We start from the raw sequence: 24,380 nt of genomic DNA on the forward strand, positions 1-24,380 counted from the left end.
TGATGGTGCAATGAGCATGGGACTCACGTCTGAGCATACCCTCCCACACATAGTGTGGATAAAACCGATTTTGGAAAAGGGGGGTGGTGATGGACAGAGTTTCTGAATGATGCAGAATACTCTTACCAAGTCAAGAGATCATGGTTTTAATCCATCACCGTTTTTTAGCTCAATGCACAATCCCAGCTCAGAACCTGGCTATATGCAAATTAGTCTGTTCCTGTCCCAGTGCATGATGGGAACAGGGCAAACCAAACTACCAAGCCAATTCTTATACTGGGAAGGAAACAAGCTTCTGGGGACCGGTTTCTGGCATCACAGCCTTCTTCGGCCCGGCTTGCTTGAATCCTGATGGTGCAATGAGCAAGGGACTCACGTCTGAGCATACCCTCCCACACATAGTGTGGATAAAACCGATTTTGGAAAAGGGGGGTGGTGATGGACAGAGTTTCTGAATGAAGGCTTGCTTCCATCCCAGTATAAGAATTGGCTTGGTAGTTTGGTTTGCCCTGTTCCCATCATGCACTGGGACAGGAACAGACTAATTTGCATATAGCCAGGTTCTGAGCTGGGATGGTGCAGTGAGCTAAAAAACGGTGATGGATTAAAACCATGATCTCTTGACTTGGTAAGAGTATTCTGCATCATTCAGAAACTCTGTCCATCACCACCCCCCTTTTCCAAAATCGGTTTTATCCACACTATGTGTGGGAGGGTATACTCAGACGTGAGTCCCTTGCTCATTGCACCATCAGGATTCAAGCAAGCCGGGCCGAAGAAGGCTGTGATGCCAGAAACCGGTCCCCGGAAGCTTGTTTCCATCCCAGTATAAGAATTGGCTTGGTAGTTTGGTTTGCCCTGTTCCCATCATGCACTGGGACAGGAACAGACTAATTTGCATATAGCCAGGTTCTGAGCTGGGATGGTGCAGTGAGCTAAAAAACGGTGATGGATTAAAACCATGATCTCTTGACTTGGTAAGAGTATTCTGCATCATTCAGAAACTCCCACCCCCCTTTTCCAACTTCAGGATAAGTGGACAGGTCCATTTGAGGTTGTGGAGCGCAAGAGTCCTGTCACCTACTTGGTGGACATGCAGTCTCCCAGGAACCCTTTGAGGGTCCTACATGTTAACCGCCTTAAGCCCCACTTAGAGAGGTCCGAAGTGGGCATGCTCTTGGCAACTGATGATGGGATGGAGGAGGAGACTGAGCCTCTTCCTGACCTCTTGGTAGCCTCTGAGAAAGATGGGTCAGTGGATGGAGTTAACCTCTCACCCACCCTGACGCCTGAGCAACAGGATGACTGCCGCCAATTGCTGGGGCAGTTCCCAGATCTGTTCTCCCTGGTTTCTGGTGTCACAGATTGGTGCGTCCATGATGTGGACACAGGAGACAGCTTGCCTGTGAAGCACAAGGCATACAGAGTGACTGACAGGGTCAGAGCCTGCATCAAGGAGGACGTCTCCAAAATGCTTGCTCTTGGGTTGGTTGAGTCATCCAGCAGTCCTAGGGCCAGCCCAGTGGTCTTGGTCCCAAAGGCTGCCGCGCCGGGAGCCACACCTGAAGTCCGGTTCTCTGTGGACTACAGAGGACTCAATCCAGTCACCAAGACTGACGCGCACCCCATCCCCAGAGCTGATGAGCTCATTGATCGGCTAGGGGCTGCCCGGTTCCTCAGCACATTTGATTTGACGTCTGGGTACTGGCAGATCCCATTGACTGATGGGGCAAAAGAGAGGTCAGCATTCTCCACCCCATATGTGCATTTCCAGTTCCGGGTTATGCCATCTGGAATGAAGAATGCCCCAGCCACCTTCCAGAGACTGGTCAACCAGGTGTTGGCCGGAATGGCTGAGTTTAGCGCCGCCTACCTGGATGACATCGCAGTGTTCAGCAGCACATGGAAAGAACACCTGCGACACCTCTGGGAAGTGTTGGTGGCACTGCGCAAGGCAGGCCTCACGATCAAGGCAAGCAAGTGCCAGATCGGGCAGGGCTCAGTGGTATACTTGGGACACCAAGTGGGGAGTGGCAAGGTGGCCTCCTTGCAGCCCAAGATTGAGACCATCCTGGCTTGGGAACCCCCCAAGACCCAGACTGCGATGAGAGCCTTCCTGGGGCTCACTGGGTACTACAGGAGGTTTGTCAAGGGATATGGCACCATTGTTGCCCCCTTGACAGAGCTGACTTCTAAGAAGCAGCCCAAGAAAGTGATCTGGACTGACACCTGTCAGAAGGAGTGCAATAGAGCGAGAAGCTTTTGCTGTGGTCTGGGCATTAAAGAAGCTAAGACCCTACTTGCTTGAGTCTCACTTTCGGGTTCAGACAGACCACAGGCCCCTCAGATGGTTGATGCAAATGAGGGGTGAGAACCCAAAATTGTTGAGGTGGTCCATCTCCCTACAGGGTATGGACTGCACGGTGAAACACCGCCCTGGCACAGATCACGCCAATGCTGACGGTCTGTCCAGGTTTTTCCGCCTTAGTGATGAGGAACTCCCTGGGGAAGGGTAATTCTCCCCACATTTCAGCTGGAGGGGACACGTGTTAGAACTGGCACCTTGGTGTGAGTCTCCCTTCCACTGTTTGCTGATGTGCCCCAGATGTTTTTGCTAGTGTTCGCTGCTCAGGGCACTGCGCCACGGCCAATCCGTGCCGCAGTGCCAGTGCTCCCAATGTAAAATGTATATGTGATTGATTTCCATGATTGGCTCATTGGATTTACTGTCAGTCCCCAGTAAAGTGCACCAGGAGTGCCAGGGCTTGTAAATGCCAATACTGCTAGTGGGCCTGCAGCGCTGGTTGCGCCACCCACAGAAGCAGCCTTTGAAAATGTGTCTAGGGTCTGCCATTGCAGAACCTGTGTGCAGTCTGGTACTGTCATGCTGGCTGGGCAAGTGCACCCACTTGCCAGCCTCAAAACCTTCCCTTTGCTTCATATTAGTCACCCCTAGGGCAGGGTGCATTGTAAGTGTAAGGTAGGACAAGCCCTGATATGTGGGGGGCATGTCCTAATAGTAAATTACAGCCAATTTCATTTTTCACTATTGTAAGGCTACCTGTTCTCTTAGGCCAAGATGGGCTGCTGGAATTATTACACCCTATAATCCCAGCAGGCTCAGGGAGCGTGGTAGAAGGTCAAGTTTAGTATGCCTGAACTCAGAATAATGAAATACTTCTTTTAGTAAAGTTTATTTTAATATTCTGTGTTTGCAAATGCTACTTTTAGAAAGCTAGCCTTTGCTTGCCTAACCATTTCAGCCTGCCTCTGCTAGGATGTGTATCTGACTGTCTGGGTTTTGTGAGTGACAGGGCTGGGGGATGACAGGTGATGAATGCAAGGATTACACCTTGGTGGGAGGTGGGAGTGCCCCTGGACTCTGAATAGGGCTGTGCTCTGCCACCACAATGCTGGCTCCACCTCCTGGAGAGCGACTGATGACTCAGCCCGACACCTGGCCCAGGAAGAGGGAGGACTGTCAACAAAGTACTCCTGGCTGCCCCTGTCCACACAATGCTGGCTCCACCTCCTGTGGAGCGTCTGATGTGCCACCTCTGCTACCTGAAAGGAGAGACCCAAGTTTACCCAACACAGTGCTCAAGGACTGAAAGGAGTAATGCAGAGGCCCCCCTGGCCTGCCAGAACAAATGAAACTGAGTATAAGTATAGGAGCCCTGCTCCCAAGAAACTAGATCCTGCTTGTGAACCAAGACGCCCCTCTGCCTGAGGAGAAGGACCCAAGGAAGCTGAAAGAGGAAGACTGTCCCTGTCCTGGGGGACTGACCAACAGTGGGAACCTTGCTGCCAAAGGAGAGGAAACAACTCTACTAAAAAGACTTTGCTTTTTATCCTTACTTGCTACAGAGAAAGTTGTGCAAACTTGTGCTTCCCTAGCTGATCTCCAAGGGCCTGGAAGTGAGCTGGCGCCCTGACCTGAGCCCAAGGACCATTGTGCTCTCCTGCTGCCTACACTGAATCCACAGAGCCTGCTTCGCTGACGCGCCGCTGGACCCACACTTCTAGGGCCGCCCTGAGACCCTAACCCGCTTGTAAGTCCGTGCCGTACTGCCTGCACCGTGCGTCTCCGCTCAATCCTCGAGCCGAAGTACGCACTGCCCCAAAGCCAGACTGCACCGCACAGCGTTGTCCCTTCTGCCGCCCAGAGCCGTTGTGTCCCAGCCGCCACCGGAGATCTGCCGCCTCTCAGGACCAAGTGCGACTCGTACGCTTTGAGCGTACCAGCCGCACTGCAGCGCACCTCTCCCCTGAAGCACCCGCTCTACTGGTGCGACTCGACCGGCATCGCGTACTGCCCCAGTACGCCTCGAGTCCCTGCACAAACTCTGAAGGTACGCCACGTACGCCGCATACGCTAGGAGCGTGAGGAATTGCACTGTGCCCAGGTTTGCCACGTACGCTGAATACACTAGAAGCGTGAGGAATTGCACTGTGCCCAGGTACGCCGCGAACGTACGCCTGATGCATACGCCGGCGCCCTGTCCCTGATCGCAACAGAGAGCCTAGAAGATACGGCTCGCACACCACCCTTGTGACCTGGCATTGTTTCCCCTCGAGGCCGCGCCGCACTAGAGAGCCGCCCTGTACCCTTGAAGCATACGGGTCGCTCGGTGCCGCATAGCCGCCTCGGGGACCCCTGACACCACAAAGGATCACCTGTGACCGGACCCTCCGCTGCGCCCCCTCGAGGTCCCGCCTAGCCGCCCTGCACCGCGGCGCATCTCTAAGGCCGGATCTCCACAGGCAGCCCGCCGAGGAACGTCTTCTTTTTCCCCCGCATCTCTTCTTGAGGAAACCAGGTACTGTTTCTGCGCATTGCACCGACGGGTGCCCGCCGTGGACCCGAGGGTTCCCCTTGTTGATCCCAAATTCTCTGCACCTCTTCCCCAGCAGAGGGTCACCCCGTGTTTAAAATCTGCACAAACCTGACCCCCAAGAAAGCACTATTTACAAGAACATTCCAAGTGAAGAAGGTATTGTGGGCATTGTTTTCTTTACTGATTTAAAGATGCTTTGCTGAGAGAACTGTACTTTAAGAAATACCTGAACTGAACTATTGAGATCCAAGAAAGTATCCATTCCACCCCTAAGAAAGTATTGTGTGCATCCTAATTTAATGTTATTTAAGGTCTTGTGATAAATCTGGAAAGCTCCTATCTTTTACATAAAGTATACGTATTTTCATAGAAATACAGCCTGATGTCCATTTGTGGGGGGTCTGTGTTATTTATTGTATGTGATTATAAATGCTTTACCAATGCGCTCTGAGGATTAGCCTTGACTGCTCGCGCCACGCATCCTAGAGGTGAAGAACCGGGTTATATTTATACCCGGCGTTGCCAGGGGCACGCCCAAAGTCTTCGGGTTCACCAGAACACAGAGACACGGGACTCTTCTTGGTGACGTCAAAGATCAAATGTATTGACTGCAGCCAGTAACAGAAATCCTAGAAATCATCACAGTATGAGTTCTCAGGAGACTGCTCAATTTTACAAAGCAAGTCATTCCTTTTATGCCAAAAATCACATTCCAGACAAATACCTAACATTTACGAACTGCCCAATCACATGTATCCACACCAAAAGTATCACATGACGGTAAAACCCACTTTTTAATTGTTCGGCCCATGATCGATCATCGGACAAACCCAACATTCTTCCTTAGACAGGGCTAACGAACCCATAATAAAAGAAGGCCACGTCCCATGTCATAAATAGACCATAAAGAAAGAAACAGAAACAGGTAACAGTAGGATAAGGCATATTTGTGTGTAGTAAAACTTTACGATGCCCTGTGCTCTGATTTTAGTTTTGATCAGCTAGCGGGCAAGAACTGGCTCAGCAAGGTCGGCTTCAGGCAACGAGGTCAATTCACTTCGGGTCATGTAGAAGTCAGCACAAACCCCAGCAAAAGGGCACGAGTCTTAAAGGCTCATTCAGCCGCAGTCATCGGCCTATGTGAGGGCAACCACAAAATGGCTGCTTTATACAGAATGATAACTATGATTCGGAGCAGAATCTTCAAATACACTGCGAATCCTTGTGTGTAACATGGCGAAAACACTCGTACTTGCCGAACTATTACGGTTCATTGTTACCAAAATCGTAACGGAACCATGACATTTAAAACACGGGTTCAGAATTCACGGAAACTCAGACCCTCCTTTTGCCCTTACATAGGCAATTAATAGTCTGTATCTGAGTTGATGTCAATTCTCATCAGATCACCGAGGTGCTGTTGAAGCATTATCTTGTTTCTCTGTGTATCTTTCGGGACAGACGGTCCCCTGACACACATAGTAGCACAAAGGCCACATATGGCAGGACCGCACTGTACATAAAGACAACATGAGAAAAGAAGCGCTAGAGCCACACCAATGATCATCAGAAGCTTCCATCCCCAAACGGATAATAGTTCCCAAAACCATCCAGTTAACGACGGACAGGCGGTCCCCTGACACACATAGTAGCACAAAGGCCACATATGGCAGGACCGCACTGTACACAGAAGCTTCCATCCCCAAATCTATAATAGTTCCCAAAACCATCCAGTTAACGACCAATCTCCTTTGTCCACATGTATAGACTCGGAGATCTTATGTAACTTGGAAATGGCCTCGTATACTGTCGGAGCATTATCTGGGATAAAAACGCAGCAACTCGATTGGATCACTTTACAAACTCCACCTCGATCTGCGAGTATGACGTCTAAAACCATACGATTCTTTAACGTCATAAGGCGATCCGCTTGAAGCTCAGCCGTCAGATTACTAAGGGCACCGGCAGTTTAGTTTATGGTGGATTCAACCACTCTCGTCAATTGCCGTAAGCCTCTACTGTTAGCCATGGGTCCCCAAAACGGTAGGAAACCCTTAAAGAAGTCTCCCACTTCCTGTCCAGCGGTATCTTCCCGATCGAAAACACCTTTGGCAACTCTTGTCTTGTGGTAATCTGCAGCAGCAGTATACGTAGGAGGCAACAAGTATCCAACATAACACGTTCCTGAAAAATCAGGGGGCAACCACGTATATGCTCTGTTGTGACAAACAAAATACGTGCCCTTAGCTGCCAGAAACGGCGGGGAAGATTGAGACGTAAAAACATACGTCTGAGTACAAACACTCTTCCCCAGCTGCGCACTCTGATTTTTGCCATTACCTTGAAGACAAAATTGACCTCGGTGGGGTACAACCCAAATCGGAGGTGACCTCTTTCGTTTCTGCCTTTCACTCAGGCTAACACTGTATCCTGTCGTGTTCCATCCAACATAAGCCGATAACTCTTCCTTGGGAATAGTCCTGTACGTATCGATATCTCTGCTCATATTCATTACTCCCTTCACCAAGGCTTGATTACTCAAGTTATCTCTCATGCAAGGCAGAGGATAGACTTCCAGGGCATAAATGAACATCGTCTGAAAAACCCATAGCGACCCATTCTGACTAAACGGTAGGATCAGATAAGGGACAACTCTATCTGTAGTATGTGGCATAAGACCCCACACCCAACAATTAGTAATATTCACTACCAACTGATGTTGGTGCAGGAGCTATATGAATGTGTTATGTACAAACTCTGACCTTCTAATCGGCTTGTGTTCGGGTAAGATATGAAAAGAATGTAAAGAAGTAGTAGTAGGAAAAGTCATAGGTTGAGAAACAGGTGCAGAAATAAATTGAGTGGAAAAGACAATCCAACCCACCAAAGTCAACGTCATGCTAAAAAACATCAGAATACATGTAATCAGAAAGTACTTGTTATGCATTATTTTACATAGTTTCATCTTAAAGTTCATTTTCTCAGCAGCTCTCTCGAACCCAAAAAATTCCATACTCTAACTGGGCTGTTCGCGGCGGTTGGTTTGCTTCTGCTAAGGAGTGCGTCTGTCAGCCCAGGGAACGCCCTAAGACCAACCAGAACCCTCAACCTTGTGTCTACACGGCTGCAATCCCAGGTTTTTACACCGCAACCCTATAGCTGAACCCGGATGGCGGTAGGAAAAAAAAAAAGGAAAAAAGGTCAAAACAGTTTTTTTATTGGCTGAGAGAGTGCAGTTCTAAAATCAAAAAGGAATTATTTGCTCTTTATTAGTCCATTATTTCTAGGTCGTAGATTATAACGGTTTTTACCAAGCTCTGTCTGGTTCTGAAATAGCAGTTCAGGCTCGGTGGTGTCCAATCTCAAAGATGAAGGCACAGCTGCTTGTAAGACATCATCGTCTTCTTTCTCAGTCCCTCTCCATACTAACTCAGCGTCGCTGAACGGTGTGAACTTGGGAAACCTTTCGGTCTCGGTGTCTGCAATACCGTCGAGGATCCACTGGTCGTACGGCAGAGGTAAAGGTACCCTCTTATAGTGTACACCATGGATCCAATTTTTCTTCCCAAAGACTTTCACAGATGTTCTTGTAGACAGCAACACCTGATTAGGGCCCGTCCAACGGGGCTGGTCATTCTTGGTCCGTTGAAAATTTTTCACGAGAACCCAGTCACCAGGATTGATGGTGTGACCTGGGTCCACAGAGGCTGGTGACAGGTTATCGTGAACCAGGTGATGCAAGACACGCAATTTAGCCATCAGGTCATACAAATAGTCCACCAACACAGGATTGTCAATATCACGAAATTTTGTTGGTCTCGGCACTCCCCACACATTTGCCGGTCGACCAAAAACAATTTCATACGGACTAAGTCCGATTCGGGAATGCACTGTAGTTCTAGTTGACAAAAGTGCCAACGGCAAAGCATCGGGCCATTGCAGACCAGAACTCACCTGCATTTTGGCTAACTTCAGCTTCAAAGTGCCATTGTAACATTCCACTAATCCAGCTGATTGGGGATGATTCACAGCATGGAATTTTTGCCTTATGCCCAAACCCTCACACACTCTCTTCATGATCTTCCCCACGAACTCACTTCCATTATCACTCCATGCCATTCTTGGCAACCCAAACCTAGGGAAATATTCTTTGAGCAGGACTTTAGCTGTGGACGAAGCAGTATTATCTTTTAGGGGGTATGCCTCTACCCATCTAGAAAAGGCACAAACAACTACAAGGACGTATTTCAGATTGTTGCATCTTTCCATGTAGATAAAATCCAATTGCAGAACCTCGAACGGATACGTCGGAGGTACAAAGTGACCAGCTGGAGTTGGAGTTCCCTTACCTGGATTATACATCAAACACACCATACAATTCTTGACCACATTCTCAGCACATTTAGGAATTCCAGCATTCTGCCATACTGGAGCCAACAATTTACAAATTCCTTTCGCACTAATGTGAGACAACCCATGTGCCATCGTAACCACCGCAAGCACATATGCATCCGGCAGGGGGGGCGGAGCTAGCCGGCGTTCATGGCGGACGCATAAGCGCGAAGCTCCGCGCTAGTGCCGCCAACAATTCATCAATAATCCTCACAGAGCGGCGATTATAGTGGAATTCCGGCGGGGGCTGTCCCTACTCCCCCCCGTGGACCTCCGGCGCGACTTTGGTGGGGCTGCGACTGCGGGTTCCCCCGGCGACGCCACTGACCGGAGAGCTGCAAACCAGGCCGGGATCCCCGCGCTGTCCTGAGACGCGGGGCCGGGCTGCGTCACCCGACGTGCGGCCCCTGGGTGGAGACGTCCCGCGCGCACAGTGACCGGCGGCGGCCACGACCACTGAGGTGCCCCAAGCCCGCACAGCGGACTCCCGCTTCATCGAATGCACACCCTGAAGGCTTTGGGGGACCAGAGCGAGCCCCGGCGGTGAGGCGGACCCGCCGGGGGGACACACGTGGCGCAGACGGGACTCTGCTTCGCCGCGGGCGCCATTATCTCCTACCGGAGTGGCCTACCCGGCAGCCTGTCCGCTTGGAGAAGGCCCTGAGGAGCGGCGGGCGACTTCGAGATAGTGCACCCGCTGCACGCGCCCTGCGCCCCTGATCTGGCTGGGGGTCCCCTGACACCGAGGCGCCCAGTGGGGGAGTGAAAGCTGCGGGCGCCTGTCTTGGCCGGCAGCGGTGCTGGGCAGGCAGGCCTACATACGACTGGGACCTTGGGGGACCACCGGCTCAATAAGGACTGAGGGCGCTGACCTCGCTCTCCGCCGCGGTGATGGGCAAGAGCGACAGGACTCAAACTAAGCTGTCGTTTGACCAGAGAAGACAGAAGGTGCCGGACCCTCCGGCAGACCAGACCCCGGGAGCAGCTGCAGGCCCGAGCTCCGCACTGTGCGCAGAAATTAAAGGTATGCTCAACACGATGGAGAAGGGCCTACAGGAGGGCATGGCGGCCATTGGCACCAAGATAGACGCCCTGGCATACCGGATGGATCGAATGACGGAGAGGGTGGATAAGCACGCAGAGAGGCTGGACATGGCGGAGCGCAGGCTGACGGAGGCGGAGGAGGCGCAAACAACATGGGACGCTGACCGCAAGCAGTTGGGAAGGCTGCTCCAGGTGATACAGGATAAATCCGAAGATTTAGAGGCCCGCTCCAGGCGCTCCAACATCCGCGTCACGGGTGTGGCGGAGTCGACCCAGACGGGGAAAATGGAGCTATTTGTCGAGAAACTACTGAAATCTCTGCTGGGGGACGATACCTTCTCCCCTATGTTTATAGTGGAACGTGCGCACCGCACCCTGGGACCGAGGCCTCCACCGGGTGCGAACCCTAGGCCCATAATAGCAAAGCTCCTCAACTACAGGGACAGGGACGCCGCCCTCCGTGCTGCTAGAGAGAAGGGAGACCTGCAGTATGAGGGGATGAACATTTCGTTATACCCTGACTTCACCTCCAAGGTACAGGAAGAGAGGCGGCGATTTGTCCCCTACAAGCAGCAACTCAGAGACCTGGGCTTGGACTATGCCATGTTGTACCCGGCGCGGCTGCGCATCAACAGGCAGGGCCACTCACATTTTTTCACTGATCCCAAGGAACTACAGAAGTCCCTGAAGCAATGGATCAAGGAACATCGAGAAGCCCGACCTGCGCCTGCGGAGGAGAGTGCTGGCAATGGCGAACTGGATGAGCAGGACTAGCGAGGAGAGGGGATGCAGTGGCTTCCTCAAGCGGATCGGCTACACTGTCCCCTGCGAGGCTCCTCGCAGGTGGAACCGAGAGAAGCCCACTCGAGGCGCACCACTGCGGCAAACGGACTTCTGCACGAGCAGCTGCGGGTGAGATCTGCACAAGCCTCACGGGTTATGGTGGGGGGCGGCGATTGCTATGACTCTGTTAGACTGCCCTGAGGTGGCGTTGCTGGGGCCCAGCCACACGGGGCCGGGGGGGGGGGGGGGGGGGACGCCCCTTAAGGCGAGCACTATACTGCTCATATATCCTACAGCCGCACTTGCGATTGGGGGCGCTGGCGTGGGGGCGGCCTACTTATACTGCGCAGGAGGAACGACCGGACTGAGGTCGGTTTGGAAATAGTGTGCGCTACCTCTGCCCTGGCGCTTACAGTGCTTGCGGCTCTATTTGAGACTGTTTGGGGAAGTTTGAAGACGGGTGGGGGGGGTGGATGCAGGGATCTCGGTCACACCAGGTTGGGGTTGGTTGACTGTGGGCGGAGGGGGGTAATGGGGGTTCTGAATTCAGGGTTGTTTGGGATGTTTGGGGTACGGTCCGACATGTGCTCTCACAGGTTAAGCTATGCGAGGTGGGTGAGCGGCTGCCGATACTGGAAGGGGGTGGCCCCTGCCACCACGCTACAATTGGTGACCTCTTTTAATGGTAATGGCTGACACGGCTCGAGCAGACTCCCTGCGGGAGTCGGAACCCTTACGGGCTGTCACCTGGAATGTAAGGGGCTTAAATGATTACAGGAAACTCCGCAAGGTGCTACACTACCTGCAGAGACACCACATAGACTTGGCACTGCTGCAGGAAACACACCTCCCTAACACCAGCAGGATGCTAACACACAGGGGGCTCCAGGGGCACTCCACTTTTGCAGGTTTCACCACGCACGCCAGAGGGGTCCTCACCTGGGTTAACCCGAAATCTAAGCTATCCCTCGCCCTGGTGAAGGCGGACCCGGAGGGGAGGTTTGTGTTAAGCAAGTGCACAGGCAAGGGACACAACCTATTGATCGTGAATGTCTATGGCCCGAACTATGACTCCCCTGACTTTTACGCAGCGGTAGCGGAACATTGTAATGAATGGTCTGCTGGGAATATGATGTGGGGAGGGGACTTCAATTTCACCTTCAGCCCGGATCTAGATCGGTCCACGGGCCCTGCCAGGCGCCCTGCTGCGGCGGCGCAGCGCATGCAGGCGGAAATGTTGAGGCTGGGCCTAGTAGATGTGTGGAGAGAAAGACATAGCGCCAAGGGGGGGTACACGCACTACTCAGCATACCACAACATCCATACCAGGATTGACTACTGGCTGGCATCACACTCCCTGTTTTCCATGGTCAGGGGCTGCAGTGTGCTTCCCCGCACTCTGTCGGACCACTCCCCGGTGCTCCTGGAGTTGCACACTCCCCTGCAGAGAATCCCGCCATTCACGTGGCGATTCCCACCTTACTCGCTGCTGGACGAGGCATTCAGGGCGGACCTAGGAGAGGACATAGATAACTTCTTTACCACCAATCTGGGCTCAGTGGACACCTTCGGGACAATCTGGGAGACATTCAAGGTGTATGTACGGGGGGTGGTCATAGCTAAGCACTCCGGGGTCCTCAAGGCAATTAGAAACAGACTGAAATTCTTGGAGGGGCAGATAGCAGACTACGAACGCCGCCAGCTCCTAGACCCGAGCCTGCCTGGGGATGACACCCTGCAAGAACTTTTGAAAGAATTCCACGAGGAGGCGGACAGGGAGGTACGACATTTAGGAAAGTATGCGACGGCCCGCGCGTATGGGGAGAGTGACCGCCCGGGTGCACTGCTTGCCAGGATTATGAAAGGCACTAGACGCAAACAGTCTGTAGCGGAACTGCGCTCCACTGGAGGAGTGTTACTCACAGAGGAGACACATATACTGGCGGAATTCAGGAGCTTCTATGAGGAGCTATACACCACTAAAATTACGGGGGTGGAGGACCAAATTGATAATTACCTTAGCTACATTAAGATGCCATTCCTGGAGAACTGGCAGAGGGAATTCCTAATGGCCCCTATCCACTGCGAAGAGATATCTGACGCGTTGGCCACCATGAGAGCGGACAGTGCCCCCGGGATAGATGGTCTGACGGTGGCCTTTTACAAGGTGTACAAAGATAAGCTACTCCCCCACTTCTCCACCCTCTTTAATGAAATTTGCAAAAATGGCGCTATGCCCCCCTCTATGCGGGAGGCGCTAATCGTCACTATACTTAAGCCTGGCAAGCCCAGCGACTTGCCGGGCTCATACCGCCCTTTGTCCCTTCTCAATGTGGACGCTAAACTATATGCAAAAGTACTGGCGACCAGACTGGCCCTGGTGGCGCCCCAATTGGTGGCCCCGGAGCAGGCTGGGTTCATCCCGGCTAGGAACCTCACTTACAATATACGCACGGTCATGGGAGCCATGCAACACACCAGGCACGATACCAAAGCCATCGCGGTCTTTCTGGACATGGAGAAGGCCTTTGACTCTGTGGAGTGGCCCTTCATGCGCAAAGTACTGCAGAAGCTGGGGCTGGGAGAGACCTTCCTCCAACTGCTAGGCGCCCTTTATCACCAGCCCACGGCCAGAGTCAGACTGGGGGATGCAGTCTCGGAGCCGATCTCCATCAGCAGAGGCACGAGACAGGGGTGCCCTCTTTCCCCGCTGCTCTACGCCCTAGTGGCGGAGCCACTGGCGTGTGCAATTCGGGAATACCACTCGTACGAGGCCATCAATTACCCCACCTATAAGTTGGGTATTTCCACGTATGCGGACGACACCCTTCTTTACGTCAGGGACCCGGCCAACAACATTGCGTCGGTACTGAGGGAGGTTGTGAGGTTTGGCGCGTTGTCCGGGCTGAAGGTTAACTGGGAGAAGTCAGTCGCCTTCCCACTGACCCCAATTACTGTCCCCTTCGAGATGGACTACCCGCTCCAATGGTCCTCTGAGCCGATAAGATATCTGGGCATTATGCTGCACACGGACCCGGACGTCCTGCTGAGGGAGAACTACGGGGTTGCCTACAGCAAACTCGTGGATAACGTTGAACTCTGGATTAAGCTCCCGCTGTCCCTGATGGGACGGATCGCCTTAATGAAAATGGTCATTCTCCCGAGGTTCCTATTCCTATTCAACAATCTCCCGATTGTCCTCTCGAAAGCCTTCTTTGCCACTCTAAACAAACTCCTGGTGAGATTGGCGTGGGCCGGGAAACAACCTAGGGTGCAATGGCGGGTACTGCAATTACCGTACGAGCAGGGGGGATTGGCGGCCCCAGATCTGGAGCGCTATTACAGGATCGCACAGGCCTCCCACCTCCACACTTGGATACATGGCAACCAAGCCACTCCGCATGTGATCCTGGAACGACTGTTCGCAGACCCTACCCCACTTCCCGCTACCATATGCGGCCCCAGAGACCGTAGGGTTGGCGTTCTAGACTCCTTGCTATCCACCAACCACGCCTGGCATTCTATTGTGCAGGGGCAAAACAAGGAGCTGATGTACGCTCCCAACATGCCTATACAATGGGCGCTCTGGCTGCCGACCTTGGCGGAACCGGGTGTCCACAGGGCCCTACACGAACTAGGTGCACACACTATGGGGGACCTCTTTGAGAATGGCAGGGTGAAGACGTGGGCGCAGATCTCGCATCGGAGGGAGAGTTCCACGTTACTCCAACGCTTTCAGTACCATCGAGTCCGTAGTGCCCTGTCGGAACTACTGGGCCCGGATATGGAGGAACCCCCTGCGGTCCCGGAACTGGTGTATGTTATAGACAGCGAATCGCCAAAGAAGCTGCTCACTAGGCTCTACAGGATAGGACACGATCACACGGCACTGCTCTACACGAGGGCGCGATTGGCTTGGCAGGCTGACCTGGGCACCCACGTCGATGATGACATGTGGGCATACTGCTCTGCGGCCACAAGGCGCATCTCCCTGAACGGGAGGCACCGTTTGGTCCACTTTAAATTTTTGCAAAGGGTATACCACACACCGGAACGACTCCACAGGTACGGCCTCCGCGACTCCCCACACTGCGAGAGGTGTCGGGCACAGGTTGCGGACTTCTTGCACTTAGCCTGGTCCTGCCCGGGGGTCGAGAGATACTGGGCAGGCGTATTCGCTGAAATGAGCACTATAGTGGAGGTGGACCTGGCCATGGACCCAGCCCTCGCCCTAATGGGCTATACGAAATCGATGCCCGTCTCGATTAGGAAGCTGGTGGGCATGGGGATGCTCCTTGCGAAGCGAGTAGTTGCACTATGTTGGATGAGGGGGCCATTACCTACACTCAAGCGATGGGCTAGCGATATGAAGTACTGCAACACACAGGCGGATACATACAGTGAGCTCCTTCCGCCCAGAAGCCGCCCCAAGAACTTTTGGGGGCTGTACCAGACCCACTTGTCCTCTAGGACGGACGGAGATGTCTCGGAGGAAGGGGAGGGAGAGGAACTGGAGAGTGCCCTGCAAGAGCCACCTGATTCACCTGCCCGGTGTGTTCCCCCGCACACCTAGCGCGCTTTAGGCGTTAGGAATCACCCCATCCATAGAAGTGTGAGGTGGGAGGGCTACACCTTAGATGGAGGAAAAGTGGTAGGCCGCACTAGACACAACAGGTGTTAGTGACGCCTGAGGACTTACTCGGGGAGCACAACTGAGGGACCAGTTATGGGGAGGGGGGGTGTTCACGGGGTTAGAGTTTGGTTGGGAGAAAACGTAAAAATTTACTGCTTTGTACATTTATTCCAAATGCACGCTACTCAGCAGATGGTACTAGCCTACAGAGGAGAATTGCCATCCATCGACCTCCGGCTAGCGCTTGTATTGGACTCTATGATGTTAAAGTATACTGGTATATGCCATTGTTGTTGCACGGAGACCTAATGCCGGCCCGAGATGGGATGTAGGCGAGCTTTTTCTGTACTTTGTGAGGTGCTTTTTCCTAATAAAATAAATTAAAAAAAAAAAAAAAAAAAACATATGCATCCGGCAACATCCATCTTTGGTGTTCTGATAACTCAACCCAACAACCAGACGAATCCAATCTACCGGTAGTTTCTCTCCACACACTCTTTTCATTTTCAGTGGCTTCAGCCTGGATTGATTTCACACTCTCAATCGTATCTTCACACATTCCAGCTGCACCAATCCATCTCGCAGGGCCTGCAACATACATTCGACTCATCACATTTCTCGCTGTTTCTTTTGCGACTTCATCCGCAAGCGCATTACCACGACCAACATCATCCATAACCTTCCGGTGAGCACTACACTTCACAATTGCAACTTGCTTCGGCAAAGTAAGTGACTCCAGAAGCTCATTCACCAACTGCCCGTGTTGGATCTTAGTCCCATGCGATGTGAGAAATCCTCTTTCTTTCCACAGGCGTCCAAAACTGTGTGCTACACCAAACGCGTACCGACTATCGGTATACACATTCACTCTCTTTCCCTCAGATAAAATACACGCTCTCGTTAATGCAATCAACTCTGCTGCTTGCGCCGAATTATAGCTCACTCGTGCAGTTTCAACGATCATACATAATGTCGTCACGGCATATGCCGCGGTCGTATAACCATTTGGGAGCTTGTAGCATGACCCATCAACCCATAGCATACCATCAGGATCCGAAAGAGGAGTATCTTTTAAATCGACTCTCCCCTTCGTTTCCTCCTCCGTCCTAAGAAAACAATCATGCTGTTCCTGACCATCTGTGTCCACAGAAATCGGCAACAATGTCGCTGGATTCAATACATTACACCGCTTGATGTGTATATGACTAGCCAAAAGCGTCAACTCATAGCCCGACAATCTCGCACTAGTAAGGTGCTGAGTCTTAGTTCTATTTAACAAATTATCCACTGCATGTGGAACCATCACAACCAATGTGTTATCCATCACCAATCCAGCAGACTGTCGGATAGAAACAGCCGCTGCCGCTGTAGCTCTTAAGCAACTTGGCAATGCTCTAGCTACCGGATCTAAAGTTGACGTGAAATACGCATATGGACGCGGCTTATCACCGAATTGTTGAGTCAAAACTGACAATGCACAACCTTCTCTCTCGTGGACGTAGAGTGTAAAAGGCTTACTGTAGTCAGGAGTACCCAACACTGGAGCAGAACACAACACATCATGCAATTCAGAAAAACTTTTCAGACCAAGGAAGAGGGTTCGGTATATCCTTGCAAGTCAATTCCAACAGAGGTTTTGCCAACAAAGAAAAATTTGGCATTCACTGTCTACAATACGACGTGATACCCAGAAAAGCCCGTACCTCTCTCTGCGTTCTTGGCACAGTCATTTGAGCAATCGCTTGAATTCGTTCTGGGGTCAACCTTCTTCCCTCTTTCAACAAGACATGACCTAAGTAGGTCACCTCTTGGCGGCAATACTGCAACTTTGAAGGTGACACTTTATGATGCAAGTCAGACAAATGTCGTAAAAAAGAAAGAGTAGCTTCTTTACAAGTTTCCTCATCATCAGCAGCCACTAATAAATCGTCAACATACTGAATAAGAGCAGTACCAGCAGGCAGCACAACAGTATCAAGCTGACTTTTCAAAGCCTGGCTATAAATGGAAGGACTTTCGCAATAGCCTTGAGGAGTGCGCTTAAACCGGAAGCTTCAGCCTCCTAAAGACAAGCAAAAAATATCTCTACTCTCCTCGGCAATTGGAATACTGAAGAAGGCATTCTTCAGATCTATAACCGAAAACCAGGCAGCTGAAGCAGGAATCATAGTCAGCAAAGCAGTAATGTCCGGAACAACAGGAAACTGCGGCACAACGATCTTGTTAACCTCTCAAAGGTCGATCACAAATCTGTAGACAGGTGGCTGAGAAGAGTCAGTGAGCTTCAGGACAGGCAAAACGGGACTGTTACACACATTACCTCTCGTTTCTTCAATCACACCTTTCTCAACTAAATCATAAATGATTGCTAAAAGCGCTCTTTCACCATCGCTAGAAATCCTATATTGGGGAATACGTAGCAATTTAACATTCGCTTTAAGCGTTACAACATAAGGTGGAATCTCCAAGAGACCCTTGTCATTAGGACCAGTAGCCCAAAGAGTATCAGGGAGAGAACACAATTCCGGTGGAAGCCGATCTTTAGACAAATACATCGGAGAGATCACTTTCTTACCTAATGTAAGCTGTACTCCCGAAGGAGAACAATGCAATGTCGCATTCAACCTTTTCAACAATTCCAAACCCAACAAATTCTCACCACAACCTGTCGTTAAAATGAGAGGTGCTTCCAATTCACAAGGCCCTATAGAAAGAGACAAGGGACTAGACACTGGATTATGAACTGGGGCGCCAGAGAATCCTACCGAAACATTCGTTAAGCCAGACAAAGGTGCGCCAGGGAGTTTAGAGTGCATGATAGAACTCTTCGCTGCACCGGTATCCAAAAGAAAAGGCGCTACCATACCTGATGTAACTACTGCAACATAAGGCTCACTCTGACCTACTGGAACCGACACTACTCCCTCTCTTTGTCCATGGCTGTCCTAATAATCATTATAGTCAGCATTCTCACTCTCAACATAATAGTCATCAGCATAGTACTGAGTCGACTGACCAGACGCAATTTTCAGATGATCAAAACAATTCATAGAATTTTGTGGGGGAAAGGAACGTTCGTTCTGAGGAAACGCACCGCGTCCTCTACCCCTAAACACTTGCTGAAAACCACCACGACCTCTTGGGGCCGGCATACCACTCGCGCGCTGTAGTAAAACAGGGCACTCATTTTTATAATGACCTTCCTCCCTGCAATACGCCCACTGATTCAAGCCACAGGTGGTCTTGGAGGAAAATACCCAGCCGTCTGTCGCGGTCTCTGAAATGATGGAGGTTGCTGAAACTGTGGGCGTTGCTGTGACTCTTGCTGATTCGAGCGAGGCAGATACGCCTGCTGCAAAAGAACCTTTGTCTTTAAGTCTTTCGTCTTTTTCTCTACTCTTCCTTTCTCGTAGTACTGTGCGGTCACCAATATCTGGGCCGACGAGGAAACAGCCTAAGAACTCTCAGAATCTTTCAACTTATTACACAGTTCAGGAAGTAAGTTAAAGACAAACTTATCTACGACCAATCTTTGTCCACCTTCCGTACTCATATCTTGACCACTATGGTCTATAAATGTCTCTTCAAATCTAGTGAAGAAATCAGATACACTCTCGTCCTTCTTCTGCTTACATGATGCTAACATGTCCCAATTTACTCGTAACGCTGGCATCATTGTTTTCATAAGATCTATAATTCTGCCTGGTAGATCTGCCACTAGAGGCTCATGCTTAGAACCACCAACTTGTCTAGCGTCCGCAGCAGCAATATTGACCCATGAGTCACCTAATTCAATTGCATGACCCTCATGACGAATCTTTGCCCATAGAGGTTGAGGTACTACATTACCCAACAGCATATCTATATCTGCCAAATTCATGATGCATGCGTCAACTGTCTGGGACAATTCTTTGTAATAGCCAGCTGGATTCTTACGGGGATCAGGTAGAGACTGTTTAAGGGCCAAAACTTCTACTCTCTTCCATGGCACATGTACCCATACTCTCTGAAAATGAGGCAGAACAGGCGGATTAGCGTTTGCGTCCCCTTCTCTCCAAACTAGGGGAACCTCTCTCATTGGATATTGTCGTACTTTTCTCCTAACTGCGGAATCAGGCTCAAACAGTCGCTGAGAAGGGAAATCGCTCCTAAACGCAAGAACCATCGCCACCGCATCTCCAATCCCGGGACCCACTATCGTCCCTTTCGCAAACTCAGACTGGACATTTAGCAACTCAACCGGGACTGAACCCAAATCATTATCTGCCCATTCCTCACGGAGGAAAGTACACATTACATCAAACACATATCTCTGCTTGGGTGCTTCCCACTGCAGGAAGACATCCATAACTGACTCTAAATTATACCTCGAAACATTCGAAATCCACCTGCGACCCAGGAGATCCAACACTGTCCGCTCTTCGGGACTAGGTAACTGACTACGCAGTTGTTTACGCGCAGAAACGGGGGTCATACTCGACGACCCAAAGAAAGGAGACAAAAGACCAGTAACAGTTTTGGTCATTCTTTGTCGAGCAGAAGGAGAAGCTGTCATAAGGACGGGAGACAAAGTATTTTGAGGTGATAGAAACGTAGCAGTAGTAGGAAGAGAAATCGAAGGTACAGGAGAGTAAGATGAAGAAGTTTGAGGCGGAACTGATAGCAAAGTCAGTGTCCCCAGAGGAGGCTGCAATGTAGGAGGAGAAACTAACTGGGGAGGGGCTGGCGGTTGAGCAGGACCAGGAAGCAGAACAACTGGAGGTGGAGGAGGTGCCGTAGCGTTCTGTGCATAAGGGGATGGTAACCTCAATAGATGCAACATTAAAGGGTCATTTTCATGGTCCTTTGTTGCCTTCTCAAGAATAGGTGGCAATGCTGGGTAACATTTATCAATAGCCATATTATGTTGCCTATCTGATACCTCAATTGCATTATCTTCTTCGTCTTCTTTAAACTGCCTGGCAGCTTGCATTATCGACAATCCCTTTTCTCTCTTATCTTTTTTAGCTTGTTTGATTTCTCGTTGTCTGGCTTATTTACGCCAAAGGCGAAAGGAGTCAAACATTGCCGGCCGGGCTTTCTTTCTAAACATTTTCATTTCTAAGTTATCCAAAATCTCAGTATCAAAACTACCTTATTTGGGCCATCGTAAAACCCCATCTTTTCTGGTATAGCGGACCCATACTTCATTGAACGTAATGGGGCCCACGCCGTGTTTAGAATAAAGTTCATAAGTCGGCGTTCCAACTGGAGGTATCGGACATGAATCCTCCAATCGGGAATCCTTGTTACAACCACAACAGAATATTCTCCTAATTTTGCTAAGACTAGGCATCTTAGCTCACTAATGTAGCTTCAAACTTCAAGGGATTATCTGCAACGATAGTCTCACAAATATACGAGTCCCTCGGCTTTGGAAATTGCAATACCCAAATCAAAGACCCAAAGAAGAACTAAGCATTCAAAGAACCAAAAAACAAAGAACAACAAAGAAATGGAAGCGACCCACGTATTCTTAACTAAGGTATCAGTCATGTCACCAGAAGACTCGTCTATCGTCTCACCTTACAAAGCTGCACAAAAGGGAGGTCCAAGACAGGGCGGCAGTCAGGACAGCGGTCCTTCGTAGCCGTCTAGAAAGCGGGAAACCTCGCAGAAAAGACCTTCAGTCCACGTTCGACATACCGGGGTCGATGGAGTGGGGGCCCTCTTCCGGAATTTCCTCACGAAGCTCCTCACGATCTTCAGGCTTGGACAGGTACCGCTTGATGTCGCCCCGCTTTGGGCGCCAACTGAAGAACCGGGTTATTTAAGACCCGGCGGCGCCAGGGGCATGCCCAAAGTCTTCGGGTTCACCTGTCTTATAACACAGAGGCACGGGACTCTTCTTGGTGACGTCAAAGATCGAATTTATTGACTGCAGCCAGTAACAGAAATCCTAGAAATCATCACGGTATGAGTTCTCAGGAGACTGCTCAATTTTACAAAGCAAGTCATTCCTTTTATGCCAAAAATCACATTTCAGACAAATACCTAACATTTACGAACTGCCCAATCACATGTATCCACACCAAAAGTATCGCATGACGGTAAATCCCACTTTTCAATTGTTCGGCCCATGATCGATCATCGGACAAACCCAACATTCTTCTTTAGACAGGCCGAACGAACCCATAATAAAAGAAGGCCACGACCCATATCATAAATAGACCATAAAGAAAGAAAAAGAAACAGGTAACATTAGGATAAGGCATATTTGTGTGTAGTAAAACTTTACGATGCCCTGTGCTCTGATTTTAGTTTTGATCAGCTAGCGGGCAAGAATTGGCTCAGCAAGGTCGGTTTCAGGCAACTAGGTCAATTCACTTCGGGTCATGTAGAAGTCAGCACAAACCCCAGCAATAGGGCACGAGTCTTAAAGGCTCATTCAGCCGCAGTCATCGGCCTATGTGAGGGCAACCACAAAATGGCTGCCTTATACAGAATGATTACTATGGTTCGGAGCAGAATCTTCAAATACACTGAGAATCCTTGTGTGCAACAAGGCGAAAACACTCGTACTTGCCGAACTCATTAGTTACGGTTCATTGTTACCAAAATCGTAACGGAACCATGACATTTAAAACACGGGTTCAGAATTCACGGAACCTCAGAGGGTGAGCAGGGGTTATTCTGAAGGGGTAGTTCCCTTGCCCTGACTAGAGGAGAGGGTCCCTGCTTGTCACAAGTGCATACCTGTGCCAACCAGAGACCCCCAATTCTAACACCCGGTAAGACCTAAAAAGGCTCTCACCTCTGTCTGGGTCTTGGGGGGCTCCCAAGCCAGAATGGTATCAATCTTTGCCCGTAGGGGCGCCACCTTGCCGCTCGCCACCTGGTGTCCCAAATACACCACAGATCCCTGCCCTATCTGGCACTTGCTGGCCTTGATAGTGAGCCCTGCCCTTTCCAGAGCCTTCAATACTTCACGAGGTGTTGCAAGTGTTCCTCCCACGTGGAGCTGAACACAGCAATGTCATCCAGGTATGCGGCGCTGAATTCCTCCAGCCCGGTCAGTACCAGGTTAGCCAGTCTCTGGAAGGTGGCAGGGGCATTCTTCAACCCAAAGGGCATGATTCGGAACTGGAAGTGCCCCTCTGACGTTGAGAATGCATACCTCTCTTTGGCCTCATCAGTTAAGGCAATCTGCCAGTACCCAGAGGTCAAATCAAATGTAGTGAGGTACTGGTCAGCTCCCAACCGATCCACGAGCTCATCAGCTCTGGGATGGGGTGTGCATCAGTCTTCGTGACCGCATTGAGTCCACGGTAGTCCACACAAAACCTGAGTTCTGGAGTGGCACCTGGCGCAGCAGCTTTTGGTACCAAGACAACTGGGCTAGCCCAGGGGCTGCTGGAGGGCTCAATCACCACTAGCACCAACATCTTGGAAACCTCTTCCTTGATGCTGGCCCTGACCTTGTCAGCTACCCTGTAAAATTTCTGTTTCACATGTAGACTATCTCCTGTGTCCACATCATGGATGCACCAATTGGTGACAACTGGGGTCAGGGAGAACAGAGAGGAAAACTGAAAAAACACCTGGCGACTGTCCCTTTGCTGTTCTGGGGTCAGGGTGTGCGAGAGGACCACACCATCCACTGACCCATCTTGCTCCTTAGCTGCCAGGAGGTCAGGGAGAGGATCACTATCCTCTTCCCCTCCAGCATCTGTAGCCATGAGCATTGTCACTACAGACCTCTCAAAGTGTGGTTTGAGGTGGTTCACATGCAAGACTCTCAGGGGTTGCCAGGGGGTCTTCAAGTTAACCAGGTAGGTTACTTCCCTCTTTCGCTCCATCACCTCATATGGTCCAGTCCACTTGCCTTGGAGCGCACAAGGCTCCACTGGCACCATCACCCACACTTTCTGCCCAGGTTGAAATTCGACCAGAGTGGTATTCTGGTCGTACCATCTTTTCATTTCTTCCTGGCTAGCTTCCAGGTTCTCCTGAGCAAGCTTCCTGAAGCTTTGTGTCTGGTTGCGAATGGCCAACACATAGCTGAACACATCCTGGGGGGTCTTCCCACTGGATTTTTCCCACCCCTCCTTCACTAGTGTGAGAGGTCCTCTAACAGGGTGGTCATACAGGAGTTCAAAGGGACTGAACCCTAAGGACTTCTGAGGCACCTCCCTGTAGGCAAACAACAGGCATGGTAAGTAGACGTCCCACTTCCATGTCATGGGCTCTGCTAGGCCCATAATCATACCTTTCAGGGTGCGGTTGAACCTTTCAACCATCCCATTCCCTTGAGGGTGGTAAGGAGTGGTGAACCTATAAGTTACCCCACACTCCTCCTACAGAGACTTCATGTACCTAGAGATGAAGTTAGTACCCCGGTCAGAGATCACCTCTCTGGGGAACCCCACGCAGAAAAAGATCCCCATCAATGCACGGCCCACCACGGGTGCTGTGATTGTCCTGAGAGTGACTGCTTCCGGGTACCGGGTGGCATGGTCCACCAAGACCAGGATGGACCTGTTGCCTAAGGCTGTCTTGGGGTCCAGGGGCCCCACGATGTTGATGCCCACCTGATCGAAAGGGGTGCTCACCACAGGAAAGGGTTGGAGGGGTGCCTTGCACTTCTCTCCAGTCTTGCCACTGGCCTCACATGTTTGGCAAGACCTACAAAAGGAACCAACGTGCTTCCT

This window comes from Lissotriton helveticus, chromosome 2_1, assembly GCF_964261635.1.
Source record: "Lissotriton helveticus chromosome 2_1, aLisHel1.1, whole genome shotgun sequence".
NCBI lineage: Eukaryota > Metazoa > Chordata > Amphibia > Caudata > Salamandridae > Lissotriton > Lissotriton helveticus.